This window comes from Excalfactoria chinensis, chromosome 2, assembly GCF_039878825.1.
Source record: "Excalfactoria chinensis isolate bCotChi1 chromosome 2, bCotChi1.hap2, whole genome shotgun sequence".
NCBI classification, from domain to species: domain Eukaryota; kingdom Metazoa; phylum Chordata; class Aves; order Galliformes; family Phasianidae; genus Excalfactoria; species Excalfactoria chinensis.
Window position 1 is genome coordinate 60,845,304 of NC_092826.1, and position 13,001 is coordinate 60,858,304.

At 42.8% G+C, this 13,001-nt stretch overlaps 1 protein-coding gene across 26 annotated transcripts in view; it reads right to left on the bottom strand.

Moving 5' to 3' along the window:
• The window catches only part of LOC140248656 (poly(rC)-binding protein 3-like), a 471,372-nt gene that overhangs the window by 134,206 nt on the left and 324,165 nt on the right, over positions 1 to 13,001 (bottom strand). For 2 of the 26 annotated variants that reach the window (XM_072329583.1, XM_072329579.1), the window contains exon 1: positions 4,287 to 4,514. The exons of 18 other annotated variants lie outside the window; for them this stretch is intronic. The gene's annotated coding sequence lies outside the window, so the exon portion shown is untranslated. Of the gene's footprint in view, positions 1 to 4,286; positions 4,539 to 4,587; positions 4,849 to 13,001 lie in introns of those variants that run through there. 6 more of the 26 variants (XM_072329594.1, XM_072329590.1, XM_072329589.1 and 3 more) reach the window with 6 other exon arrangements.

A 13,001-nucleotide genomic window follows, 5' to 3' on the forward strand; every position in this document is an offset into this window, starting at 1 on the left:
GGTGAAAGAATCCCACCGCTCCGAATCGAGCAGATTACTAGGGGAGGGTAAAATCTGCGCCACCTCCAAACAGGAGATGACGGCAGCTATATCCTTCTTAGAAGGAACATTTCTAACGCAGTGAGTTTTACAAACTCGTGATACTACCTTAATGACGGAATCCATTGTTTTTTCTGGTGCGCGACACCGTACGTCCTTGCACCCTTTGTATATACTCGAGACCTGTAGTCCCGCAGTCTTCCACGGTCCTCGTTTTCTTACGACCGAACCGCAGGTAGCAGCTGCTTCAATTTCCGCCCACCGAGGCGCTTCTACGGGATCTAACCGTAGGACTTGCGTCCGCCACGCAGTTAGCCGTCGCACACTACCCCCAGGACGTGTCTCAGAGAGGGCACCAAATGTTACCTTAATCAAGTAACCTTAAAGAAATCACGTCCTTTGTAATGTGCTTCCGACGGCCCCGTGGCCAAGTTACGCACTGCTTACACCAATGTGGTGGGTGGTAAAATGGCGTTTAATTAACCTCGTGAGTCCCTTATATAGGGCTCCTATTTCATCTAATACATATGCATTACTGAGCATGGGAAGACCTATCGCGTTACAGCACGAGATCTCGCTGATGCCTAATACAACAGCAAAGCTGTCCCCTTCTCCATCCCCCAGACAGACATTATTTTTCGTCTCAACTTCATTAACTAAATGCACTGAATAAACCTTAACATCTCAGCTAAATCCTATTGGCCTTGGATTTGCTACTTAATGCTAAAACCCAAGCGACCCATTTTTCTCCTGTTGATACTTCTATCACTGATGGCAGCCAGCAGAGAAAAGTATCCAACCTTAAAATATTTTAATGTAAGGCACAAAACAGAGAGAAATCATCGTTCACTCTTTCTGCTGCTGCTGTTCGTGAACTTTACATAAGCTTTGCTTCTTGTGTCAAAACCTCCCTTGCTTTTGTGCTTCACAGGCAACAAAGTGAGTCTGTTGCTTAGCAAATGAATGCAATGAATTACATTTGTTAACTGAAAGTGTGAGGTCTCTTTTTAAAGAGAAACGATCTCTGAAATTCTATGAAAATAAATTTCTTCCCATTCCACAGTCTGCACTCATGACGTTATTACAGACGTCAGAAGACAGAAACCCTATTAAATGAAAATCTTTGTGAAGCACGAACAGCAAGAGTAATCAGTCTTAGTGCTGTAGATTCATTTAGAGTTCCCATCCCTTACAGTTTTGCTCTAAATTGTGCTAATTTACACAACAGAATTGGATGAAGCTCATTCTGAATCCCCTTACCTCCTTGCTGTCACAGCCATCCTCCACCCCTGAATTTTGCTCCTGCTCCACTGCCAAGCCTTTCCTCAGCTCTTGAGCTCCCCTGAAATGAAGAGGGGAACCTAAAGCTAGACATCCTTCATATACCCAATTCATCCCACCCACCCAGCTGAAAAAGCTCCCTTTAGCAAAACTCAAGAGCTCTGGCTTCTGGGTCCACACACCTGCCCTCAATCCTTGCTCCATCAAAACTCAACCTCTGCCTCCTGCTCCCTCAGGGCCTCATCACCACACACTTGTTTGCTCAGCACCTGCCCTCCCAACAATTAGCCAGTATCAGATTCCTCCTTCACATTTCTTCCCCATGGGCGCAGCCCCACAGCAGGGTGCCAATGGCAGCTGACTCTGCCCAGCTCTGCCAGCAGAAAGGCAAGATCTGCTCCATTCCCTTGCATACTCCTGAACCAGCCACAGGGATTGCCTTAATAGCACTGCCCAAAGTTTGGGGAAGGCACTAGGAGGGTTTGTTTGTCAGTAGCCTGGATTGCTGTATGCTGCCAGAGCACACAGCTCTTTGCTTAGTGTTGGGGGTTTGTTGTGATTTGATGGAATCTGAGTGCCTTCCACTGGCACTCAGAGGGTGGTGATGCACTGGAAGAGGTTGCGGATGCCCCATCCCTGGAGGCATTCAAGGCCAGGCTGGATGTGGCTCTGGGCAGCCTGGTGCAGTTGTTGGCGACCCTGCACATAGCAGGGGGGGATTGAAACTAGATGTTCATTATGGTCCTTTTCAACCCAGGCCATTCTATGCTTCCATGATTTCCTATCATTTCTCTTAGCACAGAGAACCCACAAAGGTGTGCAAACCTCCACACTTGGGCTAGAACAGTCTTTTACTCTCTGACTGCTCTGTGGCATGCTGCTTCAGGTACAAGTAACGTGATACTCCCCTAACTGCTTTCCAAAGCTGCCCACTGTCTTTCGGTAATCGGAGGTGGCTACTCTAATTTGCTTCTTGGTATCCAACACACACAGCAGTCTTTGGGTTTGTCATACAGTTTTAATAGGCACAGTTCACACTACTGTCAGACCTCAGTGCCCTACAATACCAAAAGCAATTTCTGACAAGAAGGACTGCATTCTAAGATGCTAAAATTCCTGTTATGTACACCACAAGCCCTCCTGGCAAATTCCTGCTGAACTCAGAGGCTGCAAGGGCTGAAGAGAAACAAGGAGCCTGGACTTCCCCTGGAAATTCAGCTACCCTGAATAAAAACAGTATTTACAAAGGACCTAAGAGCAAACCTGATCTAGCATGGAAGATATGCACCACAGGTTACGCATTAGGATTATTGGAACCATGTCTGCCACGAGAAGGCTTTCAAATAAAATGTTTTCTAACTGACCATGCACTCACATTAACGTATTTCTTACTGATACAGCTAATGGAGTATTTATCATGCTTCTAGCTTCTCCAAACTAACAACAGAAATGTTTTGTGCCACGTAAAAACAAAATGAATACACTCCCATTGCTGTGCACTATCACACCGCACACTCGACAGACGTGTTTAAATGTGGCCTTCGGACCAAGTAACAGCAACTGACTTGAGTATTATAAAAATGTTCAAAATGGCATCAAATGGAGACCAAGAGCGGTAAGGAATGGAAAACAAAGAGTAAAACAAACATTAGGTGCTTCAAGACTTATTTCTGCAGCACGGGTAGAAGAGAGAGACATAAAAAGTGCGAGTTATTTTGTCAAGGAAAAAATCCCACCTGCAACAAAAAACACAACTATTTCAGATTGTGAAGAAAATAAACATTTTTCTTTACCTGAGTATATATTAAGAAGGTGTGGAGTAAGAAGCATGTGATAATATCACATATCCGAATACCCTTTGAATAAAGCAGGTAGAACAGCAGACACAATGTGTTTATCAAAGGCTTTATTGAGTGGCTAAACCTCATCTTTTCAATTTATTTTATCTGCATGTTTCTTGAGCCCTTCGTAACTTTAGTATGGTTGATTCCTGGATTCCATTGTCAGTGTTCCTCAGCGATAGGTCACGAGCTGTGTACTGGGGATCTCGTTAGGGATAAGCAGCGGACAAGTGGATTACCAGCTCCTCAAGTCCACTTCTTACTATTTTTCCATTTCCAAAACATCATGCAAAGGAAAGAAGAAGCCCAAGATCTACAGTTAGATGGGATGGTATGTGTACGTCTCACGTCGAAATTCTCTTCTAACACTTGGAAATCAACATGCACGCTATCCAGCTATGGCTGGATTTTGCTGTGTTTAATCTACGCGAGACCTGCTAAGCATTCAGTTAACACGCTATCTGAACCTTATTTTATTTTCCAAGTAGGCCTAGCAGGGTTATCAGAAACACAAATAACAGAATTCGCACGTTAAACATAACCGCTTTCTGTTTAATGCGACGCCCTACCAGATGCATTAAAGAAACTGAAATATAGTTTCTGGCACAGGCTCCTTGTGTGCTTTGATATTGCTAACAATCAGAGGCACGGAGTCTACAGTCCTCTCATTGCCATTACCGCAAAGCTAGCATCCAAGTCATAAGTTTCCTTCAAGCAATACACACTGAAGTTTCACTTCTTTTCTCCCTGTTGCACAGCACACAGAACTACGATGCAGCTGTTGGCTCGGGCTGTCAAAAAAAACACCAACTCCAAAATGCCTCCAGAAACATCAGCGGCTAAAGTGAAAGATGCCACCTCCCCGGCTAACACCTCGAAAACGTGAGAAAATAATGCAGCTCTGTTGCTTCAGACAGCATCGCTGGTTTATAGGACGTCAGAAACTTCGTAGCCCCTGCCTCGCTAATCGCTCACAACCCCTCGCGCCCCTCCCGATTTCGCGCTAAACTTATAGGGAACCGTTATCAGGGGGCGAGGGGCCGCGGTAAAGGGAGGGGGACAAACCTCCGACAGATACCATCTCCTTTAAACCCGCAAGCTGCCGGCTCCGGCGGAGTTACTCACCCAAGGGAAGCGTGCGCTTTCCAGCCGACAGTCCCTAAAACGTATTTCAGCGCGGCTCACTTGCCCGGACGATGCGCCGCCCGCACGAACCCCATCTCCACCCGAAATCGCTACCAACTTGACACTCAAAATCTTTCGGCGACTTCGCCCGCTGCCGGCCCGCCCTGGGCAGCGTGCCCAACTGCCCAGAGCCGGCCGCACCACGCAGACCCGCACCCAGGAGGGCGACGCAACAGCACGCAACAGCCCAGAGCGGCTCCGGCACGGAGCCCAGTGCCCGCGGCCCGGCGGCGGTACCGACCTGCGGAGCGGCAGCGAGCGCGTCCCTCCGCCCGTCTCCGAGCCCGAGCTTGGACAGATGGCCGGCAGCACGACCAGAGCGAAGCAAAGCCCGTTTTTTTTCCTTCCTCTCCCTCTTCTCTCTCTCTCTCTCTCTCTCTCTTTTTTTTCCTTTTTTTTTTTTTTTTTTTTCTTTTTTTTTCCTTTTTCTTCCCCCCCCCCTCCCTGCCTCCCCTGGCTTAGCCCCTGGCAGATAAGCCCGAGTCAGGCACAGTGCGCTCACAACACCCCCTCCACCAATCATTTCAATTAGTGCCACATGAGAGGAGCTTCTGCCCAAAATCTGCTTAAGAAAGGGCCAGAGGGCAGGGCAATCTCCTTTGCTCGACAATGACCAGAAGCTGCTATAAATATCCAAACAAAAGCACTGTCAAGGCCGGGAATGTCACATCCTAATGTGATAAAAAATTGTAAAGATTCGACCTATACCCGAAGGAAAAATTAAATAATTAAAAAAAGAAAAGAAAAAGAAAGACAAAGAGAAAAAGCGACCACTACCTTTCTACCCTCTCTCCCAACACGTAACCTTGCAATATGTTATCAGAGTTGTATGTTCCTGGGTGCCAAGTTATTATGCTTTCCAGGTCCCCAGCAGCCCGCTTGCAATCCTTTTGTGACAGCTGCATGCTAATATTTATAGGTACCCAGCTCTGTGCATCTTATATAACCCAGCAAAGTGACCAGAGGTGTCCGGGGTAGCTTTCAGCCCCACAGATACATTACATCAAACAAATAGCAGAAGCAATGGCTACTCCTAATTAAAGCATTAGCAATAAGTTTTCAATATGTCAATAAATATATCACTACATTAATGAAGTACAGCCTCGGGTGCGTTTGATCTTTAAGGGCCCTTCCAGTCCAAGCCATTCTATGATTTGTATCAAAAGTGGGGGCTTGCATCTGGTTTGATTTAGATGTGTTTTACACCAGCATATTCCAGCACTGCAAGTGATGATAAAATCCGGCCTGAACTTTCCAACTATGCAGTGATTTAGAACTGAAAACTAATTGTAAACCACATTTAAGAACACACACAAAAAAGGTGCGTGTTCTGATCTATCTTTGATCTAGTAGAATGTCTCCCTGAGTAGATCTGGGACCTAGAGCTTGTGCAACACTTTGCACTGTCCTTGTTCACGCTGTGTGAGCAGCTGGACGCTGCCTGCTCCTGCACAGGGAGGGTAAAGCAGCAATAGTGCGTTGTTTTCATCCTGTTTGACTGCCTATAAACTCAACAGTGTCTCGGAGGTAGTAATTACTAGCCTGTTGGTGGCAGGATGAGAACATCTAAGTTAATCACAGGGGAAGCTGATGGTCAGTGTCCCCTTCTCCCCCTCACAGACATTCCCAGATGTCCCTCTAGATCTTGTGTCTCAATGTTTACGTACACGTCTATGTAAAAGTAGTTAATCCTGTTGCTAATATGGCTAACCTCATGTTCTCTTTTAACTGAGATGAAAGCCATCTGAAATTATCCCCGTTTCCTGTGTTCACTTTCCACCAGCTCAGTAATAAATTTCTCTTTCACTACAAATAAACGTTATTTTCTCTGTTCCATTCCCGTGCCCTCCTCTGATCTTACTTGTTTGTCCTGCCACACTGAGCACTGCTTTCTCACACTAAACCCATTCACATACAGGCTTATCCTCAAAGCACCCTTATCCTCAAAGGATGTCCAGAGATAGTTTTTGCTGCTTTACTAACTCCCTGAATTTAAGTATATGTCCTACATAACAAAGAGTGCATGTTTAGCAGACATCAGTTGAAGAAATGCATTTAAAAGACATAATATGTAAGTGAAGCTCATACAAAATGCCCGAGAATCGCAGACACAGGCACAGTATGAACAAAACTGCCCGCAAGATTTCCAGACTTCCTAGTTTTAGCGGGGAGAGAAATATTCTTTCTTTTAACAAAGAGCTTTCAGTCAGCCAGAGTGCACAGATGCAGAACAATAACACTACACAGACAATACTGACTGAGCATTGTCGGGCCATGGCCACCAGCCCACAGGCTGACAAAGCTCTTGCTGAGAACAGGGCCATGCATGTGGGGTGAGTGAAGTAGAGACCCCTGATGTGGTGCAGGCAGGGGGAAGCCTGCATAGCTCAGCAGCCAGAGGTATCGCGAGATGTGCAGCTGTATTTGCAAGGCATCGCAATAAATTATTATCGCTAATAAATCCTGCCCATTTCCCGTTCTGCTGGCTGATCTTCATGTAGGGGCCTGCTTTCACTTCCAGTGGAGCCAAGGTGGAGGTCTCTGCAGGGACACTATGGACATGCTTTGTATTGCAAATACATGAGCTGGATCCTCACCAAAGGTAAAAATATCCTTGTGAACCACAACAAAACCCCTTCCAGGAAAGCAGAAAGTTGTTTCTAGAATAACAAACATACTTGGGAAAAAGATGGCTTATGATGTAAACATAGGTATAGCTGCAACTGAGGGAAAAGACAGCAAAAATAAGTTGCTAATGGAATGAAACACAAGACTGTGTAGACAGTACAAAACTCTAGCCAGTTAAGCAGGTGAATAAACTGGCAAAACTGAGCTGCTGATGCCAGAAATGAAATAAAAATATTCTTCTCTGAGTCTTTGGTGTTTTTTGTGTCTTCTGCTTCCTGGATCAACTATCATTACAGAATTCAGAGACAAGGGAACACCAAAGTTTACAAAACTCACAATATTTCCTTGCCTTGACAAAAAGCCCCATTTGACTTGATCTGTATTTACATGGTCCTCGTTGCTTTTTCCAGAGGAGGCTGCTTTCCTACATCAGTTCTTCCAACCTATTGGTAAAAATCAGCAAAGGAATTTTGTAACCTCCCCCTTTAGGATGAAGAAAACAAGAAAAAACTGCATGTATGAAAATACTCCTTACAGAGATGTATTCAGTGCTTGTTAAGCTTGTAAGTGTTAAAAAAAGCTGTTTCTTTGTAAATCAAAATTCTGTATTTGAAGACGAGTCACTTAGTTTGCAGATAATTTAGGAGATCATTTAGTTTGCAGATAATTTAGGAGATATTAACACATTTAAAATGTTTATAAAATATTCCGCCATTAGGTCAAGATGAGAATACTGGTTTTATAGAAGATTGTGACCACTTTCCCTGAAGTGCTTTAAGTTAACTGATGGAAATGGAAATATAGATCAAACAGACTGGTTCCCAGCATTTGACATAATTTCCTGGGGAAACAAATCTATATATGGGAAGCTATCCTCAAGCAATGGTTGAAGTTTTCCCTTAAACACTGTTTTGTTTGATAAGTGAAAACTGACAACACCACCAAATCATCTGGTATTAGTGTTCTTTTCTTCTACATGTCCCTGCTCTTGGAAAAAAGAAAAAAAAATAATGGATTATGCTATTTCTTTGTCTGAATAAAATATTGCAGTTCCGGAGATAAAGATGTATTCAGCTGAGCAATTAAATAGCTAAATAAATGAATCAGCAGAGCAGAAGTGACAGATTTAATTACTGCTTAGAGCTAGGAAGGGGAACTAATTATGGGGTTCATGAACCACATGCCATTCTTTTCCTTAAGCATGTTCTTCGATTCTTCTGGATCAAGTTCTGCAAATGCAGCAACATCATGCACTAGACTTTAAAAAGGAGGAAAGAAATGAAAAGGAGGGGGGAAAAAAAAAGCTATTCAAAATTTGGAAATAAAGTTTAATCTTTGTTTGAACAAAGAATAGTCAATACCTCATTTTAAAAGCTCGTGTGTGATCGACTAGATACCGTGAGTTAGAGGAACCTTCTGTTAAACAGATAGGCAATAAAATGTAGCCCTCCAAAAAATCAAGGCACAGTGAAGTTCACTGGATGTGAAGAAACCAAAGATTGTAAAAGAGAGTTGTGTCAAGTGAGCCATAAAACATATCTCAATACCAGGTGACTAGGAGCCCTATTCATCAGGCAGTAGCTGGAGCTGAGAAGATGGAGAAAGCTGAGTAGCTCTCTACCCCTTTGGTTCATCCACGACAATGAGCAATGCAGATTAAAAAAATGCTTCTGTACTACCAAATGTGAAGCCACTACCAGTGGAAAAACCTATTCTCAGTTTCTCTTCCATTTCTTCACATTGCATTTGCTTTACCAGATGAATTTATTTCTTTTATATACATATATATGCGTATATATATGCATATATATATATATATTATTTATTTATTTATTTATTTATTTGTAAGACCGTCACTGTGAATAATTTGAGCTTCACATTAAAATCCCTGCCATGCAGTTCAGTCTGAACACACAGTGAGCTGGGTAGATGTGCTGCTCTCTAGGCATCAGTTTAAGCTCCCATTTCCAGAAAAACTGTAATGCCCTAAAATCCTTGGAAGGAGACTGAGCCAGGCTCCTCCACTCCTTGAGTCAGTGGAACTTCCAGTGATAGAGAAAGAATTGCCTCTGCTTTCTGAAGCCCAAAAGCTACTGGTTCTCCAGTGCCAAGGATGGCTTTTCAGTCATGTGTTCCCAAGCCAAAAGCAAATGAGTCTTACAGTACAACCCCACAAACACAGAGTAATTTCCTGGGAGGGAAAGAGAAGAAAAACCGAGGCATGCTGCACATCTGAGTCATCGTTTAATGAATTAGATAGGATGGGCTGGCTAATAGAGACACAAATGTATAGTATATATGTGTGTATATATATGTATATATATATACACATATATATATAACGTATTAGTGGAGGTAAAAGAGGGGAAACCTTTCATTCTTAGTCATTGGTTTTCTAAAATGAAAATCTTGTTGTGTTGTAATGTCTTTTTTAGCATCCCTTTAAACACCAACCTACTTCTTTTCCTAGAAATTTTGCAGAGGAGACAAAAAACTGTACAGCTGATTTCATACACTATTTCGTAAAACAACTGGAACCTTCTTCCACTGATTTGAAAAATGTTTAACAGACAGAACATGATACAAACAATAACACAACTTATGGCTGGAGAAGATCACCCTGGTTATTGCTGTGTTCTCCTACCACATCATTTTGTCAGAATGAAAATAATGGTGTCCACACTCAGGTGTGTAGACTAAGCAGGTTCACTGGACAATCACAAATGTAATCATCATGCAGAGTTACCACATCAGCTCTGCTTGGTTGAAACTGTTCTCTGAAGGCAGCCAAAACCAAGGTCTATTGCATCTATAATGTCCAAAATGAAGTCTATCTTGAAAATCAGCAACTAGGCTTCCTATCTGTTTTCTGCACCAAGGCAGACCATATCTACAGTGAACAGGGAGTATAAAAGATAAGGTAAAAATGGGATTAAAAAAGATGTTCTTTTTTAATGGTATTACAGTTTAACTATAAAAGATACTTTCTGCCTGGAATTCCAGTGTGGTTGGGTCAGAAGAAAACACACTTTGTATGTAGGCATCCAGTAAAGCAGAAAAAGGCTAATATTAAAAAAAAGAAAAAAGAAAAAAAAAACAAAAAAACCAAAACAAGACACTATACCTGAAACATTATGTACAATGAATGTTATGTATGTATTCATACCACATGGATTTTACAGCATCTGCCATTCATGTTGATAAATTGTGATATCTGTGGATAGTCACTAGCCTACCAGTGATCATGAATCTTGCAGAGCACGTGCCATTATGATCACTCATAATAGACGTATTACAATTGTATAAATAACCTCACTGAGAAGTTAAAAAGAATCCCAATGGCATGGGCAGCTAGTCAGCTGGCCGCTGAAGGACAAAGGGAGAATATGCTGTTGGTGCACAACACGTCTGATCTCAGGAGGCAAAATCAGCTGTATTTATTCATTTGACAGTCCCTGCCAGGCTGACATGGAAATGTCTGCTTATGCATCTGAGGTGCCTATCTCAAGAAACATGATCAACATTTTCATTTGCATCCAGAAACAGAGCCCTGAAGGAACACCGAGCACTTGGAACTGGAAATCTCTCAGAGGTGAGCTAGCCACCTGGGAGGCAGACTTCATGAATCCACATCTTCTGCACTCAGAGCAGGACAGAACAAAATAAATCCCTCAGGGGATACTTGAAAGAGCAGGAGTCACGTTGTTAAGTATAGACCAGAACTGTATTCATCATGGTTTTATTAATAACCTTTTGCTCTTAATCTTTCACTTGGATGTTTGCCCTTAAGTCTTGCTTAACGTAATTTGGCAGTTTCACCCCTCAGCTAGTCTGGCGCTATGGAGGAGCAAGATGAAACAGATTGAAATCAGTAAGCTTTTGGTGGAAAATGAAGGCAAAGGAGGATACACAGGGTGTCTTAAGACATGAGTGTCTCCTGTGATGGGGTCAGAGAAGATCAAAGCTTGCAAATATTTTCCTCCTATGTTCAAAGAGTTGCTGGGGGATGGGCAAGAAGAGGAGGTAAGGAATAACCCTGATGGCAATGAACTAACTCCTCTCTTTTAAGAAACAGATGGCAGAGAAATACTGCACAGTTCTGGGTGTTCTCTGGATTTTCAAACAAGTTCTGATGCCATAGTTAGTTGTTATGAGAAGGTAGAAGGTCATTTTTCATTGCCATCGGGAGCATGTCGGTTTTATCAAAGCTACTGTGGGGTACCCGGTAAGTTTGACTGTGAAGACTTAAAATCACCCACAATTTCCTTATTGTAAAACTCATAGTGATTATTTCTTTATTTATTTAGAGTGCCCTATTGCATTTTCTTGATATTTCATCAAAACTGATAAGCAAATATCCAGTCTTCAGAAAGGGCTAATCTAAAAACCAATCAAGCTCCTTTACAGTAATCACAACTGAAATAATGGGAGCTACTGTTCAAGACAAAAGCTAAAGAAGGCATCCGGCCATGATACCCTTTGGTTTTTACTGGGAAGTGCAAGGATATCTGCACATAAAAGTTAGATCTTGCTTACTGTTGGAGGCAGCTCTATTTAAGAAAAAGCTGAAACCTACCAGAAATAGGGAGACCAAGGAAGCAGGGAACAAGCCAAACAGCAGCCCTTCAAGACTGAGACCAAGCAAAACCTGAGAGAAAGTTCTTCCTAGCGCATAAGTTCCTCCAAAGAGGAAGGAGGCATAAGGAGCATGAAATAAAGAGCATGAAATCTGATCCTCAGGAACCTCACAAATCCAACTCTTGACCCAGCATAGATGATAAAGAGAAGCATTATAATATAGCTCACTGTGACACTTTTGAACAGTTAGAATAAAAAGCTGTCTGGAATTGTAAAACCAGAAAAGCGGTTACAACGTAAAATTCTGCCACAGTGAAAAGAACTGGCTGTGACATGAAGGAATATCACAGGCAAGAGGTGGACTGAGGGAACAATTCACAGATCTATAGAAATACTTCAGTTCCATCAGTGAAGATCTGAGGCCTTTCAACTTGCAGGAACAAAGCTCCAGAGCACAAAAATCAGCCAGACAGCTACAGAATAGACTTGAAGAGTTCTGCTTCAAGACTCTGAATTTGGTTACTGAACTTATCATCTATGGAAATTCCCAGGATCACAGACTGTTGGCAGAAGGAGTAGAAATCGCCAAGACACAAATCGTGAAAACACTGGGAAGCTGGAAAGTCAAAACAAAAGGTGGTTACCTTTGTGGTTCACATCTCAAATGCAAACAGCAATGACATCCTTCCTGAATGAAGAAAATAAGGTTTAACACTAACCTGTTAAATTCACCTCAGAGAACTTGCAGTAGAAAATGGAGAACCTGAGACAGGCATTAGTGGAGAATGAAATAGTGACTGCCATTGGCATTTTGGAGCGAGTAGTGTAGTGCATACTGCACTTCAACCAAGGACACACTCTGAATTTCTACATGTAAATAACACCATGATGATTCTTCATTTACAACTAACAACATTTTGCATGTCTTTTATTCTAAAGCAAGTGACAGGCTTTTCAATGGATCAGGCAAAGCTGGCAGTCAGTTCTCCTAAAACAACAGATGGGATAGGGCTACTTCTGACTGCCACAGAAAAGTCGGGAATTGCAGTAGAGAGATGAAGAGGATCCACGCTGCTAATCTTGCTGCCTCCAGGGACTGATTCTAGTCAACTATCACAGCTGCTGGGACTGGGCATTCTACCAATAGTTTCCACTCCTACTTTAGGGGCAGCAGCAGCTTCAGTCAACCTGTCTTTCGCAGTCCTAATATGGAAAAAATTGGTGGGAGGGAGTGGGGAGTTGATGCACTTTGTCTTCCCAGTAGCCTTCTACCTTAGGCAGTTTCTGCTTTGCCTATGCTTACAGCAAGTCCAGTTTGCTACTGAAAGCTGAGGACTCAATTTAACTTTGCTGCTTCTGCGTTCTTGGAAGATTCAACAGCGTCTACCAGAATCCATCTTCTGTGAGTCTGGAGTCCTCATGTACAGAAAATTCACCTTGTGTCAGTTT